This window comes from Cherax quadricarinatus, chromosome 62 (genome assembly GCF_038502225.1).
Source record: "Cherax quadricarinatus isolate ZL_2023a chromosome 62, ASM3850222v1, whole genome shotgun sequence".
Classification (NCBI taxonomy): Eukaryota; Metazoa; Arthropoda; class Malacostraca; order Decapoda; family Parastacidae; genus Cherax; species Cherax quadricarinatus.
This window is the reverse complement of record NC_091353.1, coordinates 9,048,943-9,061,392: the sequence shown is the minus strand read 5'-3', so window position 1 is coordinate 9,061,392 and position 12,450 is coordinate 9,048,943.

Genomic DNA, 12,450 nt, shown 5'->3' with positions numbered 1-12,450 from the left:
CCTGCCTTGAAAGGTGCTGTTAGAGTGCAGCAATATTCCAGCCTAGATAGAACAAGTGACCTGAAGAGTGTCATCATGGGCTTGGCCTCCCTAGTTTTGAAGGTTCTCATTATCCATCCTGTCATTTTTCTAGCAGATGCGATTGATACAATGTTATGGTCCTTGAAGGTGAGATCCTCCGACATGATCACTCCCAGGTCTTTGACGTTGGTGTTTCGCTCTATTTTGTGGCCAGAATTTGTTTTGTACTCTGATGAAGATTTAATTTCCTCGTGTTTACCATATCTGAGTAATTGAAATTTCTCATCGTTGAACTTCATATTGTTTTCCGCAGCCCACTGAAAGATTTGGTTGATGTCCGCCTGGAGCCTTGCAGTGTCTGCAATGGAAGACACTGTCATGCAGATTCGGGTGTCATCTGCAAAGGAAGACACGGTGCTATGGCTGACATCCTTGTCTATGTCGGATATGAGGATGAGGAACAAGATGGGAGCGAGTACTGTGCCTTGTGGAACAGAGCTTTTCACCGTAGCTGCCTCGGACTTTACTCTGTATTTGCCCAACTTTATTTTATACTTTTCTTACCCTATTGTTGCCAAATTTTCAAGTTTGTATATTCAACTGTAACTTTTTTATTATCTTGTCTACCATCTTACTATCATATTACTTACAACCATATCATTGCCATTTTTTTTTATTTTATTATACTTTTGCTACTTTAATTTGTAATTTTATCTCATCACTTTATATCTAGTTATACTTTAGTTCATGTAAACAACTTATGTTTATCTTAGTGCAATTACAAGTGATAGTCTGGAGCTATTTTAAGTTGTGATTTTATCTTATTAGTTTATACCTAGTTGTACTTTAGTTCATTCTAGCTCAATATATAGTTAACACTAAATTCATTATGTTTATTAGTTACTACACTCTATTTGAACAATGTGCAGTAGCTATATACTCGTCCAAACATCCCACTACTGCAGATATAGTACTAGAACTACAACATCAGGTCCTTAAGTAAACACTATGATGACCTCCTGGCACTCCTTGATTCCTTAAAGACACCCTTCTGTATTATTCTCACTGAGACCTGGCTTAAGCAGGACACAGTTGATATCTACCTACTTCCAGGATACACAGCGGACCAGACAGGTTTACAAAGAGACCTAGACAGGCGGGATGCGTGGCCCAGCAACTGGCTCCTAGAATTTAACCCCGCCAAATGCAAAGTCGTGAAGATCGGAGGAGGGCAAAGAAGAGTATAGGCTAGGAGGCCAAAGACTTCAAACATCACTCAATGAGAAAGACCTAGGAGTGAGTATAATACAGAGTACATCGCCAGAAGCACACATTAACCAGATAACTGCTGCGGCATATGGGCGCCTGGCAAACCTGAGAATAGCGTTCCGGTACCTCAGTAAGGAATCGTTCAAGACTTTATATACTGTGTACGTCAGGCCCATACTGGAGTATGCAGCACCAGTTTGGAACCCACACCTGGACATACACGTCAAGAAATTAGAGAAAGTGCAAAGGTTTGCAACAAGGCTGGTTCCAGAGCTAAGGGGAATGTCGTATGAAGAAAGGTTAAGGGAAATCGGTCTGACGACACTGGAGGACAGGAGGGTCAGGGGAGACATGATAACGACATACAAAATCCTGCGTGGAATAGACAAGGTGGACAGAGACAGGATGTTCCAGAGATGGGACACAGAAACAAGAGGTCACAATTGGAAGCTGAAGACTCAGATGAGTCAAAGGGATGTTAGGAAGTATTTCTTCAGCCACAGAGTTGTTAGGAAGTGGAACAGTCTGGCAAGCGATGTAGCGGAGGCAGGAACCATACATAGTTTTAAGACGAGATATGATAAAGCTCATGGAGCAGGGAGAGGGAGGACCCAGTGGCGGTCAGTGAAGAGACGGGGCCAGGAGCTGAGTCTCGACCCCTGCAACCACAATTAGATGAATACAGTTAGGTGGTGGTATTGCAATCTATTACTCTAACCAACTATCTTGTATTAGCACCACTTGCTATAGCTTACCTGGAGAAGGTTTCGGGGGTCAACGCCCTCGCGGCCCGGTCTGAGACCAGGCCTCATGGTAGATCAGTGTCTGATCAACCAGGCTGTTACTGCTGGCCGCACGCAAGCTGACGTACTAACCACAGCCCGGTTGGTCAGGTACTGACTTTAGGTGCCTGTCCAGTGCCTTCTTGAAGACAGCCAGGGGTCTATTGGTAATCCCCCTTATGTATGCTGGGAGGCAGTTGAACAGTCTTGGACCCCTGACACTTACTGTGTTGTCTCTCAGTGTACTCGTGGCGCCGCTGCTTTTCATCGGGGGAATGTTGCATCTCCTGCCGAGTCTTTTGTTTCAGAGGGAGTGATTTTCGTGTGCAGGTTTGGTACCAATCCCTCCAGGACCTTCCAAGTGTATATTATCATGTATCTCCCCTGCGTTCCAGGGAATACAGATCAAGGACCTTCAACCGTTCCCCGTAATTTAGGTGCCTTATCGTACTTATGTGTGCCGTGAAAGTTCTTTGCACACTCTCCAGGTCTGCAATGTCGCCAGTCTTGAAGGGGGCCGTTAGTGTATAGCAGTATTCCAGCCTAGAAAGCACAAGCGATTTGAAGAGAATCATCATGGGCTTGGCGTCCCTAGTTTTGAAGGTTCTCATAATCCATCCTATCATTTTCCAGCAGATGAGGTAGATACATTGTTGTGGTGATAAATATGGAGAATATATTTTTGCTAATTTTACTGTAAAAACCCTTAAGACTCCTATAACAGTCGGTGCCATTTACCGGATGCCACACACAAACATCCCAGATTTCAGTGAGAAATTAAAGATACTAATAACAAACAGACGAATGAACAAGCACCACCTTCTCTTAGCTGGAGACTTCAATATCAACCTTGACCTACCAGATGATCAGCCTGTAACTGATTTCATCAACAAAATGAACAACACACTTCTCATACCAACAATAACTAAACCAACCAGGCTGACTGAGACATGTGGAACCATAATAGACCACATATGGACCAATGTACCAGCCTCCTTTAAATCAGGGATAATCACAGACAGCACTACAGGCCACTACCCTACCTTCCTCTTAACAAACATTAGTAAACCACCACTGGAATACAACAGTTTGATTTAGACTCCATAACGAAGCCTCAATAAGTAATTTCACAGCAGAGATAGAGACAGTTGACTGGACTACAGAATTCTCCAAGGCCAGTGGTATTGACGATTGGACTGACATATTTCTGAATAAATAACTTAGACTATACAACAAACATTGTCCTATAAAAACGAAACAGATCACGAATAAACGGCTCGGTTGCCCATGGCTGACTAGCAGCATACTAAAAGCCATTGATAAGAAACATCAATATGAAAACCCATATAGACAGGACTAAATACACAAAGATATTCTTAATCACTATTCATCAGTTCTCAAAAAACTAATAAAAATAGCCAAACAATTGTACTACTCCAGCAAATTCACTGAAACTAGAGGAAATATAAAAAAAAAAAACTGGAAAACACTCAGATTCTGGGAACCCACAAACTGAAAAAATAACAAGGGTATTGTCCTAACTAAACCGAACGAAACACCACTGCATCCCGTTGATACAAGATAAACAACTTATTCTCAACCATAGGATCTAATCTCGCCAGTAAAATCACAGGTACCAACGCCCGTGCAAATGATTACTTAGATGGGAATTTCCCAAATTCCTTCTATCTTGCACCTACTGAGCCCACTGAAGTCACCACGATTATTAAGTCACCTAAAATAATTCAGGGAATCTGTCTCACGTCCCACCATTATTATACAAGCGAGCGGCCCATGTCCTTTCGCTTGCTATTTCATTACTTTTTAACAAGTCACTAGAAACTACCACTTTCCCGACACTACTCAAGACAGCAAGAGTTACACCAATACACAAAGGTGGTGACCCTACAGATGTAAACAACTATAGACCAATATCAAACTTACCATTGCTATCCAAAATCTTCGAGAAACTCGTGCACAAGAGATTATATTCGTTTATGACAGCACAAAACATACTCAATCCCTGCCAATTTGGCTTCAGAAAAAATAAAAGCACTATTTTCCAGTGCTTTACACAGCACTGGAAAATAAGGAATATCCGCTAGGAATTTTTATTGACCTAAGAAAAGCTTTTGACACAGTAGACCACGGCATCCTACTCCACAAACTTGACCATTATGGTATAAGAGGCCATGCACTTGCATATTTCAAATCCTACCTTACTAATAGGTATCAGTATGTCACCATTAAAGACACAACCTCATCAACATGGCCACTTGATACTGGAGTACCACAAGGAAGTGTCTTTGGTCCCTTTCTCTTCCTATTATACATCAATAATCTTCCCAACGTATCACAACACCTGAAACCCATTCTCTTTACTGACGACACGACTTATGTTATTCCCACCCAAATCTTGCTATCCTCAACACCATTGTTAACGAGGAGCTACTCAAAATATCTACTTGGATGACAGCCAATAAACTTACACTTAACACTGACAAAACCTTCTATATTATGTTTGGTAACAGAGCAGGTGTTACACAACTTAACATTAAGATCAACAACACTCTTATTGCTAGATATAATGAGGACAAATTCTTAGGCCTGCACCTCGACAGCAACCTGAATTTTGAATTTCAGCACCCATATCCAACACATAACAAAAAAAGTATCCAAAACGGTTGGGATCCTCTCCAAGATACGATACTATGTGCCACAATCTGCTCTTCTCACACTATACCATTCACTCATTTATCCATACCTCACCTATGGTATTTGTGCTTGGGGATCAACTGCAGTAACACACCTAAAGTCAATAATAACCCAACAAAAAGCCACAGTGAGAATAATCACTCACTCCAATCCCAGGCAACACATCCCCCCTCCATTCTTCAAAGATCTAAACTTACTCACTGTTCAGAACATCCACACTTACTACTGTGCAACTTACATTTACAGAACCTTAAATTCCAATATTAACCTTGACCTAAAACGCTTGATAGTTGTGACAGGACTCACAGGCATAACACCAGACAAACATCTCTATGACATTCCCTCCTGTCCGGCTAAACCTATGCAAAAATTCAATGTACATAAAAGGACCTATGGAAAATAATTTCCCAATATGCTGTGTAAATAAACCTGATTAAAAGTGTATTTTTAAAAGAAGAGAATGGAGTGGACAGGAAGAGACTCGCCATTGTGTTTTGAATGAGTCAAGAAAACGTTAGTGAAAATAAGAAGAATTTTCGTGCTCTAGAGGTAAAATTGGGCTGACACCTCTCAAATAGGAGACGAAATTGTTGGATGTGCATTCCTGCATAACTTGAGATATCAGGCGACTGGACAAGACAGCTTCAGGAACCTCAGATAAGTCTGTTTATGTTTAACTCTGGCCAGTGTTATTTTCATGGATAGACAGTGAGGTTTTCTGAGTATGATACACCTTGATCTCCAGTTAAATTGGTGAGTGTTATTAAGATATTCTCCTTCTGTTATGTGTATATATATATATATTTATATATATATATATATATATATATATATATATATATATATATATATATATATATATATATATATATATATATATATATATATATATATATATATAATCCTTTATTAATTTAATATGCAGTCCACAAATTTTTATTTACCAGAATTCTTGGTGATGAGATGCATCATTCATTTGTAATTAATAGGTCTAGAGCAACTTGTGGATAAGACAGTTGTAGGTATCGAAGGGGGACATTTTTGTGACCTAGGTGTCCCAAATTCCTACTTGTCTATGTAACTGATAAATAATAATTATCCTTGTTATCATTTACTGTTATGTACATAATGAGTTACATTCAGATAAATGTAATTTTCCACAGGCCCTAAAATCTGGAACCCCCTACCTGAAAACTCTAGAACTGCAAACACATTCATCACTTTCAAAACTACTATTAGACAACATCTTATCTCCCTGACACACCCCACCGTCAGCTAACTACATGAAAACCACCAAGTCTCTTGTATCATACACACATAAAACACAACCTCGACCTACTCTCGATATCTGTGATTCCCCACAATTCACACTTACACTCACCTAATTGACTATAAATATAGAAATACATAATACAACTGTTACCTCATGAATCTTCACTAGTCATAAGTTTACCTGTGATACTCCAATATAGGAGCTTCAATATAAACTATATATTGTACCAAGACAAAACCATTCACATTGCTAAATAATCTGTACCAATTATTTAGCAATGTTTACCTGGAGTTTACCTGGAGAGAGTTCCGGGGGTCAACGCCCCCGCGGCCCGGTCTGTGACCAGGCCTCCTGGTGGATCAGAGCCTGATCAACCAGGCTGTTGCTGCTGGCTGCACGCAAACCAACGTACGAGCCACAGCCCGGCTGATCAGGAACTGACTTTAGGTGCTTGTCCAGTGCCAGCTTGAAGACTGCCAGGGGTCTGTTGGTAATCCCCCTTATGTGTGCTGGGAGGCAGTTGAACAGTCTCGGGCCCCTGACACTTATTGTATGGTCTCTTAACGTGCTAGTGACACCCCTGCTTTCCATTGGGGGGATGTTGCATCGTCTGCCAAGTCTTTTGCTTTCGTAGTGAGTGATTTTCGTGTGCAAGTTCGGTACTAGTCCCTCTAGGATTTTCCAGGTGTATATAATCATGTATCTCTCCCTCCTGCGTTCCAGGGAATACGGGTTTAGGAACCTCAAGCGCTCCCAATAATTGAGGTGTTTTATCTCCGTTATGCGCTCCGTGAAAGTTCTCTGTACATTTTCTAGGTCAGCAATTTCACCTGCCCTGAAAGGTGCTGTTAGTGTGCAGCAATATTCCAGCCTAGATAGAACAAGTGACCTGAAGAGTGTCATCATGGGCTTGGCCTCCCTAGTTTTGAAGGTTCTCATTATCCATCCTGTCATTTTTCTAGCAGATGCGATTGATACAATGTTATGGTCCTTGAAGGTGAGATCCTCCGACATGATCACTCCCAGGTCTTTGACGTTGGTGTTTCGCTCTATTTTGTGGCCAGAATTTGTTTTGTACTCTGATGAAGATTTAATTTCCTCATGTTTACCATATCTGAGTAATTGAAATTTCTCATCGTTGAACTTCATATTGTTTTCTGCAGCCCACTGAAAGATTTGGTTGATGTCCGCCTGGAGCTTTGCAGTGTCTGCAATGGAAGACACTGTCATGCAGATTCGGGTGTCATCTGCAAAGGAAGACACGGTGCTGTGGCTGACATCCTTGTCTATGTCGGATATGAGGATGAGGAACAAGATGGGAGCGAGTACTGTGCCTTGTGGAACAGAGCTTTTCACCGTAGCTGCCTCGGACTTTACTCTGTTGGCGACTACTCTCTGTGTTCTGTTAGTGAGGAAATTATAGATTCATCGACCGACTTTTCCTGTTATTCCTTTAGCACGCATTTTGTGCGCTATTACGCCAGGGTCACACTTGTCGAAGGCTTTTGCAAAGTCTGTATATATTACATCTGCATTCTTTTTGTCTTCTAGTGCATTTAGGACCTTGTCGTAGTGATCCAATAGTTGAGACAGACAGGAGCGACCTGTTCTAAACCCATGTTGCCCTGGGTTGTGTAACTGATGGGTTTCTAGATGGGTGGTGATCTTGCTTCTTAGGACCCTTTCAAAGATTTTTATGATATGGGATGTTAGTGCTATTGGTCTGTAGTTCTTTGCTGTTGCTTTACTGCCCCCTTTGTGGAGTGGGGCTATGTCGTTTTTAGTAACTGTGGGACGACCCCGTGTCCATGCTCCCTCTCCATAGGATGGAAAAGGCTCGTGATAGGGGCTTCTTGCAGTTCTTGATGAACACAGAGTTCCATGAGTCTGGCCCTGGGGCAGAGTGCATGGGCATGTCATTTATCGCCTGTTCGAAGTCATTTGGCGTCAGGATAACATCGGATAGGCTTGTGTTAATCAAATTTTGTGGCTCTCATAAAAAATTCATTTTGATCTTCGACTCTCAGTCTGGTTAGCGGCTTGCTAAAAACTGAGTCATATTGGGACTTGAATAGCTCACTCATTTCCTTGCTGTCATCTGTGTAGGACCCATCTTGTTTAAGTAGGGGCCCAATACTGGACGTTGTTCTCGATTTTGATTTGGCATAGGAGAAGAAATACTTTGGGTTTCTTTCGATTTCATTTATGGCTTTTAGTTCTTCCCGCGATTCCTGACTCCTAAAGGATTCTTTTAGCTTAAGTTCGATGCTTGCTATTTCTCTGACCAGTGTCTCCCTACGCATTTCAGATATATTGACCTCTTTTAGCCGCTCTGTTATTCTTTTCCGTCGCCTGTAAAGGGAGCGCCTGTCTCTTTCTATTTTTCATCTACTCCTCCTTTTTCTTAGAGGAATAAGCCTTGTGCATACATCGAGTGCCACCGAGTTAATCTGTTCTAGGCATAAGTTGGGGTCTGTGTTGCTTAGTATATCTTCCCAGCTTATATCGGTTAGGACTTTGTTTACTTGGTCCCACTTTATGTTTTTGTTATTGAAGTTGAATTTGGTGAATGCTTCCTCGTGACTAATCTCCTTATGTCGGTCTGGGGCTCCGCGCATACATGACTGAACCTCAATTATGTTGTGATCTGAGTATATTGTTTTTGATATGGTGACATTTCTTATCAGATCATCATTGTTAGTGAAGATGAGGTCTAGTGTATTCTCCAGTCTAGTAGGCTCTATTATTTGCTGGTTTAAATTGAATTTTGTGCAGAGATTTAAAAGCTCGCGTGAGTGTGAGTTTTCATCAGAGCTGCCTCCTGGTGTTATTACTGCAACAATATTATTTGCTATATTCCTCCATTTTAGGTGCCTTAAGTTGAAATCCCCCAGGAGCAAGATGTTGGGTGCAGGAGCTGGAAGATTTTCCAGACAGTGGTCAATTTTTAACAGCTGTTCCTGGAATTGCTGGGATGTTGCATCCGGAGGCTTGTAGACTACCACAATGACTAGGTTTTGGTTCTCGACCTTTTCTGCTAAAACTTCCACTACATCATTTGAGGCATTTAGCAGTTCTGTGCAAACAAGTGACTCTGCAATGTACAGGCCAAACCCCCCTTCCTTTTGCCTGTTTACTCTGTCACATCTGTATAGGTTGTAACCTGGGATCCATATTTCGTTGTCCAAGTGATCCTTTATGAGGGTCTCAGTGAAAGCCGCGAACATTGCCTTTGCCTCTGCAAGCAGTCCACGGATGAAAGGTATTTTGTTGTTTGTTGCTGGCTTTAGACCCTGTATATTTGCAAAGAAGAATGTTATCGGACTGGTGGTATTGTTGGTACTGGGGGGGGATTTTTTTTCCGGCATTAGTATCTGTATCTGTTGGTTTGGAGTGGAGGCCATCGACTGTGGTTCCACTCCAGGAATGACTGGATTTGGTGTACGATTTCTGCCATATCCTGCCAGTTTTTTTTCCTTCCTGACACTAAAAAACCTCTCCCTCTTGAGTGGCTGTGGCTACCCAGGTTTTCCCATGGCCTGGAAGTTTTGTGAATGGTTTTGTCACACCTAGCCTAGTCATGCTAGGTGTGATAGTGGCCCTCTCTGTAATTAGTTTCATATATGTAAACTACACAATATCCTATAATATGTAAACCCCACATTGTAATCTTTATAGAGAATAAACTTGATTTGATTTGACTAGGTTTACGTGCAGCCAACAGTAACAGCCTGACTGATCAGGCCCTGATCCACCACGAGGCCTGGTCACAGATCGGTCCGCAGGGGCGTTGATCCGCGGAATACCCTCCAGGTATACCCCAGGTAAGAGTGGAAACGCTGGGCGTTTCCTTACACCTGCTGTCCCTGTTCACCTAGCAGTAAATAGGTACCTGGGTGTTAGTCGACATGTGTGGGTGGCATCCTGGGGATGGTGATTTATCTCAGATAGGGCTGGGTTTTGAAATGAGCTGAAATAGGGTAATAGCCTGCAAAAATTGTGTAAAAGAAAAATATAAACAGTCCACAGATATACAGTACCTTTAATTTTAATAATAAATTCCTGAGACAGTATTGGAATAGAGTAAAAAAAAAAAAGAGCCCCATTGTATTAGTTATAATAAGTATTATTATTATTAAAATTCTTATTATTAATGGGAACGTTAAAACCGTAGGGGCCTACAACACTAAGGAAAAAGGTGGTAATCAGGTCGGATTCAAAAAAGGTGAAGATAGCTCCAGCTGATTGGATCAAGAGACACTGACCAGCATCAATGGATCCTGTTAGTGAAGCTTGTTTACTGAATCTTGCATAAATATTTGGTGAGAAGATAGATTTAGCAAGAAAGAAGGAACTTGGCAGTAAGAGAAGTCTGTGTTGTAAACACCGAGGTTAGTTAATAAGTAAGTTTATTCAAGTACATGTACACATAAATATAGTTCCATAAATTATTATACATAGCAGAATATGTGTAGATTACCAAGGATAACCCCCAAAAAAAGTCGGATTTATTTCCACATGGGTCTTTGTGACTTGTTGCATGGGTTAAAATTATTGATTTCAATTGCGATTATTTGTATATAGTGGTTTTATTTGAGGGGAGAATGGTGTTTCCATGGTGGTGGGCAGCTGGGTTAACTTATCTATAAGGTTAGCTAAGGACTTGATAGTGTTATCTTATCTGTGTTCCTGTTGTGAGTGGTGCTGCTGTGTGTGTTACTTACCTTCATCCTTTTCATTCACCTTTTTGGTCACTTCATTTCTAGTTCCTCGGACTTTTCAACTGTTTTTTCTGAACCAACATTCTCCCATGGACTCCCAGAGCTACCAAATTACTACTAAACCACTAAAATTATGGTGCTATGGGCGGATTTTCACGCCAGTTGAGGCTGATGGCCGAAGATGTTGAACTTCGTCCCTGAACGAACCTATAAGATTAGTGTACTGGATCCACAGCAACCACCCCGAGTCTCCTTCCCTGTTACCCTCGTCTTATTTATCATTTCAGTAAGCTGGTGTTGTGGTTCAGCCAGTCTTCCACAGTCTCCACCTCACACTTGATTCACAGCACAGGCCGGAAACAAAATTTGCATATCGGAAAACATCCCAACTTGAGTTGTGTTAGCCGAGTGAAAAGTGGCGGTGCTAGAGGCAATTTGTGAAGTGTTTTTTTGGGGAATTAGTGATTTTAATATGTAAACGTGAAAGGTGAACTGTTTCTAGGGTGAGATATTCCTTGTGAATAGGTTGGTGCTTAGAGAATATTGACTGAGATACAGTACGACAGCTGGACTGCTACAGTTGAGAGATGCTTCGTCCTGAGAAATGTAGCAAGATGACACTTGCAATGTATTAATTATGATACACCTGACACTGCCTGTTTGTGTGTACACCTAGTGTCATATCTATCCCCCCCATCCCCAGTCGGTCTCTCTCTCTCTCTCTCTCTCTCTCTCTCTCTCTCTCTCTCTCTCTCTCTCTCTCTCTCTCTCTCTCTCTCTCTCTCTCTCTCTCTCTCTCTCCATATACATATCACACTTCTTCACATCTCATAATTAAAGAACACTTAATAGCTACACACAAAATATAACACAATTTGTAATCTGCCTCACTACGAGGCGTTAAATATTTGTACTCCACAAAAATTAACATGTTAGTGTATATAATATGACGGTGGATTGTTTAGTTGTATTTATCAATCACTGAATACTGCCAGAAAGTTTGTATATATGTACTTACATGTTTATGTGGCAGTAATGTTAGGTTAGGTAAAGAATAATTAGGTCACTCGTAGCCACACCTGCAAGCACACCCATCACCTACCATCACAAGCACACCCATCACCTACCATCACAAGCACACCCATCACCTACCATCACAAGCACACCCATCACCTACCATCACAAGCACACCCATCACCTACCATCACAAGCACACCCATCACCTACCATCACAAGCACACCCATCACCTACCATCACAAGCACACCCATCACCTACCATCACAAGCACACCCATCACCTACCATCACAAGCACACCCATCACCCACCATCACAAGAACACCCATCACCTACCATCATAAGCACACCCATCACCTATCATTACAAGCACACCCATCACCCACATCACAAGCACACCCATCACCTACCATCACAAGCACACCCATCACCTACCATCATAAGCACACCCATCACCCACCATCACAAGCACACCCATCACCCGCCATCACAAGCACACCCATCACCTACCATCACAAGCACACCCATCACCTACCATCATAAGCACACCCATCACCCACCATCACAAGCACACCCATCACCCACCATCACAAGCATACCCATCACCTACCATCACAAGCACACCCATCACCTACCATCATAAGCACACCCAT